Source organism: Lactuca sativa, chromosome 8, assembly GCF_002870075.4.
Source record: "Lactuca sativa cultivar Salinas chromosome 8, Lsat_Salinas_v11, whole genome shotgun sequence".
In the NCBI taxonomy this organism is placed as follows: domain Eukaryota; kingdom Viridiplantae; phylum Streptophyta; class Magnoliopsida; order Asterales; family Asteraceae; genus Lactuca; species Lactuca sativa.
The window spans coordinates 61,041,478-61,048,122 of record NC_056630.2 but is presented as its reverse complement, the minus strand read 5'-3'; the positions used below and the strand labels follow the sequence as shown (position 1 = coordinate 61,048,122).

The 6,645-nt window shown below is 34.3% G+C and overlaps 1 pseudogene; it reads left to right on the top strand.

Moving 5' to 3' along the window:
* The first annotated feature begins 821 nt into the window (after positions 1-821).
* On the top strand, positions 822-5,633 carry LOC111911200 (DEAD-box ATP-dependent RNA helicase 20-like; annotated as a pseudogene).
* The last annotated feature ends 1,012 nt before the right edge of the window (positions 5,634-6,645 follow it).

Here is a 6,645-nt window from a genome sequence, read left to right as displayed (position 1 = left end):
ACTCGTCACTACTAGAAAACAGCCTTTTAATGACGCGCAAACAATGACACGCGGTGATTTACGATACGCAAAAGCGTGTGCCCTAAAATTAATGTCATCTCTTCTAAAATTTGAAGGATAGAGAACACGATTTTGTGCGTGCCCTAAAATTAATGACCAACAAAGGAAAATAAAAACACGGAGGGCACATATTTAAAAATGGGTGTCGTCTAGGAATGTCGCTTTATATTTTTTTAATGAAAATGAAAGACACGTTCTCTTCTTTTGCAGCTGGGGGGAAACGAAAATCCCAAAAGTTTGAAAGGCCGCCATTGTTATCCTCTACCTTATTTCCATTGTTCTTCTTCTTCTTCTTCTTCTCTCTCTCTCTCTCTCTCTCTATATATATATATATATATATATATATATATATATATATATATATATATATCACTCTAATACCAAAAAAAACCCTAATATCATATGCAATCCTCTTTTCTCCCACAACAAAATCGCAATATCACCAAATCTCTGGTCCCGTCTTTTGAACAGATCAAACCTGTAGGGTTTCTCGATTTCTCTATGTTGATGTGTGGTGACACAAACAAAAAAAAGGAGTGTAGCACCTCTACCTTTCAATTTCATTTTTCGGTTGCTACTTCCTCCTACTTCTCCCCTACTAACCCATTCTCTCACCATGGATTCCGGTCCTCGGTCTGCCGTAGACGGCGGTGGCGGCAGATCCAATGGAAAAGTCTATAAACGGCGGTGAAGCGCTACCAGAAAGACTTCATATGACCGCCCCACTGTGCCTCCCCAACTAGAAAGCCCTAATTGGTTAAATGGATTTTTTCCCTGCCAAATTTGTTTCTGGTGGTGCTAGTAAACTTTTTTCGTCAATTTGGAACCCCAAGAGTTGGGCCTCGCATTCGTCTTCTTCAGATAGCGATTCTGATTCAGGTATAGAATATCCGATTTTTTTTATAGTTAAGCAGTAATTGGTCAAATATGGGGACTTATTCAGAGTTAAATTGGCAGAAATCACAATGACACATAGTTTAACCTTTGTGATTTTTGGATTCTTATCGTGCTAAAAAGGGAGATATACGAATTAGGGCTAGTTACATATGTACGATATAATTATGACAATCCGGTAAAAACATTTGTTTGATTTTGCACATATTTAAGTAAAATGTTTGACTGTTAGTCATAAAGATCATACACCGTGCAACATTTGGCGTTTAAATTTCTTGTTTATTGATTTGGTTGTCAATAATTTAAATTTGTTCTCACATGTTTTCACAAAGGTGCTATAAAAGATGAATCTGAAGATAATGGAAACCTTTCTGATTGGGGTGTTGAATCGAACCAGGTAATTTCAAAGTTCTTTTTTTGTATCATGGAACCCTAGCTTTATGGCCACACTTAATGAGCCTAAATGTATATATATATATATATATATATATATATATATATATATATATATATATATATATATATATGTCTAAGTAGTATCCACTTTTATTATACCAGATTGAAGGCAGTTCATCTGGAAAGAGTGTATGCAACTGGTATTACTTTTGATCGAATGTGCCATGTTTCGTATTAACTGAAAAAAATGATTCTCATATCATCATTTCTATGGATTAATCATTGATTGCTTCTAGGTGGGATTCCCAAGGGCATTTCAAGCCAAACTTTGATAAGGGAAATGAACCTTTTGTTGTCACAATGCAACCTCCAAACGTGACTGGTTCATTGCACATGGGACATGCTATGTTTGTAACTCTTGAGGTTTGGTAAATGTTTACTAACAACATAGATTCACATAAAAACTTTGTAAAATTCATCATTTTTTCTTCATTCAATGTGTAAATAAACAAACCATTCATATTTGCAATTGTGTTCCAGGATATTATGATCAGATACAACAGGATGAAGGGCAGACCTACACTCTAGCTCCCTGGAACTGATCATGTTGGCATTGCAACTCAGGTTTGAGTTTTTCCACAAATGGATTTCTGATTATTGTATTAGTCTACTTAGTTAATATATTATATATCTAACAGATATTGTTTTCAGTTGGTTGTTGAAAGAATGTTGGCATCTGAATGAATTAAGAGGATTGAATCAGGTAGAGAAGACTTCACAAAGCGAGTTTGGGAATGGAAAGAGAAGTATGGAGGAACCATTAAAAATCAGATAAGGCAACTTGGTGCTTCTTGTGATTGGACCAAAGAACATTTCACACTTGATGAACAGCTAAGTCTTAAGATGATATTCTATCACATTTTAAACCTAATAATCTCAGAAACTATGTTTAAATAGTTAATCTTAAATGCTCTTAAAAATTCATGCTGTAGGAGCTTGAGTCAGTGGAAGGACAAGATCAGGTGATAGAGATGTATATGAATGAGGAAGTCAGTGAACTTAAGAAAGAAATAGAAGAACTAGAGCATTTATTGCAGGATGAAGAGAAATGTAGAGCTGCAATCGCGAAGCTGAACCCAAACAATAACAGGAGCCACGAAAGAATATTGGAAATTAGTAATAGGGTTATAAACACTAGTAGGAGGGCAAGCATTTTGTGCTTAGTAAGAGTTCTGTCCACTTTATGGATCCATTTCTTGACCATGAGTTTGATTGGGGTGAACCATTGAGGGTTGATAAGTACGGGAAGTACCGGTAATAGAATGAGCACAAAGGACGTGAAGGTCAAATTCACAATCAGAACATGAATAGGATAACCCATTTCCGGCGAGTTTACAGGTATCAAAGTAAAAGGAGATGGACCGATTGTGTTAGTTTTAGCTCCAACTCGTGAACTTGCTGTTCAAATACAACAAGAAGCAACTAAATTTGGCATAACTTCAAAGATTAAGAATACTTGCATTTATGGTGGGGTTCCAAAGATTCCTCAAGTTCGTGATTTACAGAAAGGTAGGTGGTGATAAGCTCAAAGATGAATTTACTACTATGGATCGGGTATATCCTTATGCTTCTTCAGCGTATTCAACATTTTCCAGCATTATATCTATCTATCTATCTTTGTTGTGCCTAAAGCACATGTTTCATCATCATTTTTTTTAAATCTTTTCTTTCAGGTGTTCATATTATCATTGCTACACCTGGAAGATTGATTGATATGTTCGAGTCTCATCATACAAACCTGAGGAGGGTGACTTACCTGGTGTTGGATGAGGCATATAGGATGCTTGACATGGGTTTTGCACCTCAAATGAAAAAAATTGTTTCACAGGTTTGTGAATTCTGATTAGTAGTTTTTAACCTGCCTTTTATAATAAGAGAAAACTAAAATATATATTTTCAATTTTTTCTTATCTTATGGGTTTTTGTATATACACAGATGCGACTAGATTGTCAAACCTTTTATTGGAGTGCTACATGGCCAAAGGAAGCCGAACAACTTGCAAGACAGTTTCTTTACAACCCATACAAAGTAACTACTTTTTTTCTATTTTCACCATGTGTTCATATTTAATCCTTTTTTTTTGGACATTTGAAATTTGGACAAGTGGTGATTGGTTCACAAGACTTAAAAGCTAACCATTCGATTCAACAACATGTGGATATTGTTACTCAGAATCAAAAGTACAACAAGTAAGCAGGCCGTTTTTATAGATGATTTTTTATTTTCAACTTTTTAGAAGCTTTAAAATAATAAAATTTGATAATTTTTTTTTTCAGATTGGTGAAACTGTTGGATGACATCATGGATGGGAGTAGAATTCTAATTTTTATGGACACGAAAAAAGGGTGTGACCAAATCACCCGCCAGCTCAGAATGGACGGGTGGCCCGCATTATCAATCCATGGAGATAAAATTCAAGAAGAAAGAGATTAGGTTTTATCCGAATTCAAAGCTAGTAAAAGTCCAATAATGACAGCTACAGATGTGAAGGACGTGAAATATGTGATAAATTATGATTTCCCGGGTTCCTTGGAATATTATGTTCATAGGATTGGGAGAACAGGAAGAGTCGGGGCTAAAGGGACAACATATACTTTCTTTACAGCAACAAATGCTCGGTTTGCTAAGGAACTTATTGCCATACTTCAGGAGGCCGGTCAGAAAGTCAACCCTGATTTAGCGGCAATAGGGCGAGGTGCACCTCCTCCACCCTCAGGTTCGTTTGGCCGGGTTTGATTTTTCCAAAAAAATGACAGATTTGCCCTTTGGTTTTGTTATTGAAGCTTTGATGTTTGATTTATATAGGTCATGGGGGTTTTCGTGACGGATGAGAAGGGTGTGACAGATGTATTGTAGGATAAGTTGGATAAGGAACTAAAGTTTACAGGTATCAAAGTCCTTGGATGCTTTTTTTAAGATTTTTAATTTTTTTAAGAATTTTGAATTTGTTTCCTTCCTTTGAACTTTCTTCTGCAGCTTATTCCATGTGGCGGTGGACAATACTGAGACAACTTGTGATGTTGATGATAGCCAAAGCTGAACCCCAACACAGTGAGGAACACTTCCTTTTTCAATAATTGAATTGTTATAAAATATAAATATAAATTATATTTGTGTACAAGATGTATATTGAATAGGTACTTTGATGGAACTTGTTCGAGTTCTTGCTCTATCATTTTCAAATGATGGAAAATGTGTTAAGGTATGCTTATCATGGTTCTGATGGAATTGAAATTGGAGATTCCATTCCATGGCATGTTTGATTCGCAAATGGATGAAATTAAATTATATCAGATTCCTTCAAATTCCATGTTTGATGGGATTCACCATTCAATTCTATTCTTCCTTTTTTGTTAAATTCCATTCCATTTCCTGCCAATTAAAGGCATGACAGATTATGATTCTTCCAATTCCAACTACTAAACTATAAATGTCAAATTCAGTTATTGTATATACAACAAAAAAAATATTCGAATATAAATAAAGTTTAAAATTTATTTAGGTTTTTGTTCAAGGATCCAAGGGAGAAGGAGCACTTGCAGGAATGCCATTACAGCTAGCTTGCAGGAACAAGAAAGATTTTGTAGTACATGGACTAGGGTAATGATGGAGCCATGGGGACCTTTATAAACATTGGTGCTATAGGTACTCTTTTGCAAAATTAATAATGTTGGATTTCTTTATTGTATTGCATTTTAGATCCCAAATTGGTATGGCATTTTGGATCCCCTTCAAAGGTGTCTCAAGGTAACATAACATATCTATTTATTGTTGGAGTCTTTATATATTAAGTACATGAAATCAGAATATTGACACCTTTATATGTAGTGTGTATTTAAATAGTGATTTTAATGATCTTATAGGACCTAGATGCATTCACTGCAGCTATTGTTGTGAGTATTGCCTTCTCTTTCATTCCTGCTTCGTTAGTCGTTGCTATTATGAAGGTAGGCCACTCTCCGGTTGTATTTTTCACATAATTGACAAGGAGCTGTTGTATCTATTCAGACTAAGCTTAGAGCAATGGTTGCAAGAGATGAGGTCAGAAGAAGAAGAAACAAGGCTACAACTATAGTTCAGGTACTATGGATGAATTATGTTTGTAAAGTATTTAAGAAAATGATTAGAAACAAGGGTGAATTTGTACAGATTAGTTAGCAAAGGGGCAATGGATTGTATTTTTTGTATCTAATTCATTTGTAAATATTTGTTACAACTTCTATTGATTTGTTTTATCTTTCCATGGAACGATTATTTGTATGACATTAAATTTCTGCAATGGATTCTATTTTTTGTATATGATATTTTATTTTCTATTATGAAACAGTAAATACAAATTTAATTTAAAAATAAGTAAATCTATAAAGAATATTTTTTTAAAACATTTAACATTATGATACGCAAAAATGTGTGTCATCTTCATTTATGACATGGCCTTTCTTGACAGGGGCTTTCTTGATACGCATTGCGTGTCATTAACACGCGCGTCGTAAGGTTATGATACGCGAATGTGTGTCGTCTTCCTTTATGACAGGACCTTCCTTGATACGCATTGCATGTCATAAACGCGCGTCGTAAATGCGCGTCGTCTATAGACGACTCGTCTCTCTTTATGACAGGGCCTTCCTTGACGCGCATTTACGCGTCGTCTGAGCCGTTTATGACGCGCAGTGAGCGTCGTAAAAGGCTATTTTTCTAGTAGTGATGTCAAATAAACTACATTATTTGCCTTCAAAGATCCCTTTCTTTAAGTTTGAATATGTGAACGCCATTTATATGAGAAAGATAACAATGTAAATGATAAGCTTGATTTAAAAAAAGTTTAAATCAAGAGTGTTTGCATATAGAACTTAATTTTATTTATAAAAATATTGATATTTACTTTACAATTCTATTAAGAGATCTAGTCTCATAAATAGAAGTTAATCATTTCAGAATATGAATATTATCGTTATGAAAAATGATTAAGTAAATGATCAAACATTTGAATAAAATAACTGAGACATAAATTTAGACATGCTAAATTAAAACATTCATTGTTCCAAAACAAATATTGTTTTACATTACAAGTAATTTATGTTCTAAGCATAAATAATAAACTAAACTCTAAGAGTGTAGTTCCTACTTGATTGTGCTCAGCTTGGTTACTCTTCAGTAAATATTTGCAAGCCATTTACAAATATTAGATTAACATTTAAGTACCAAGTACCTAAGTGTTATATGAAAAGTATGAG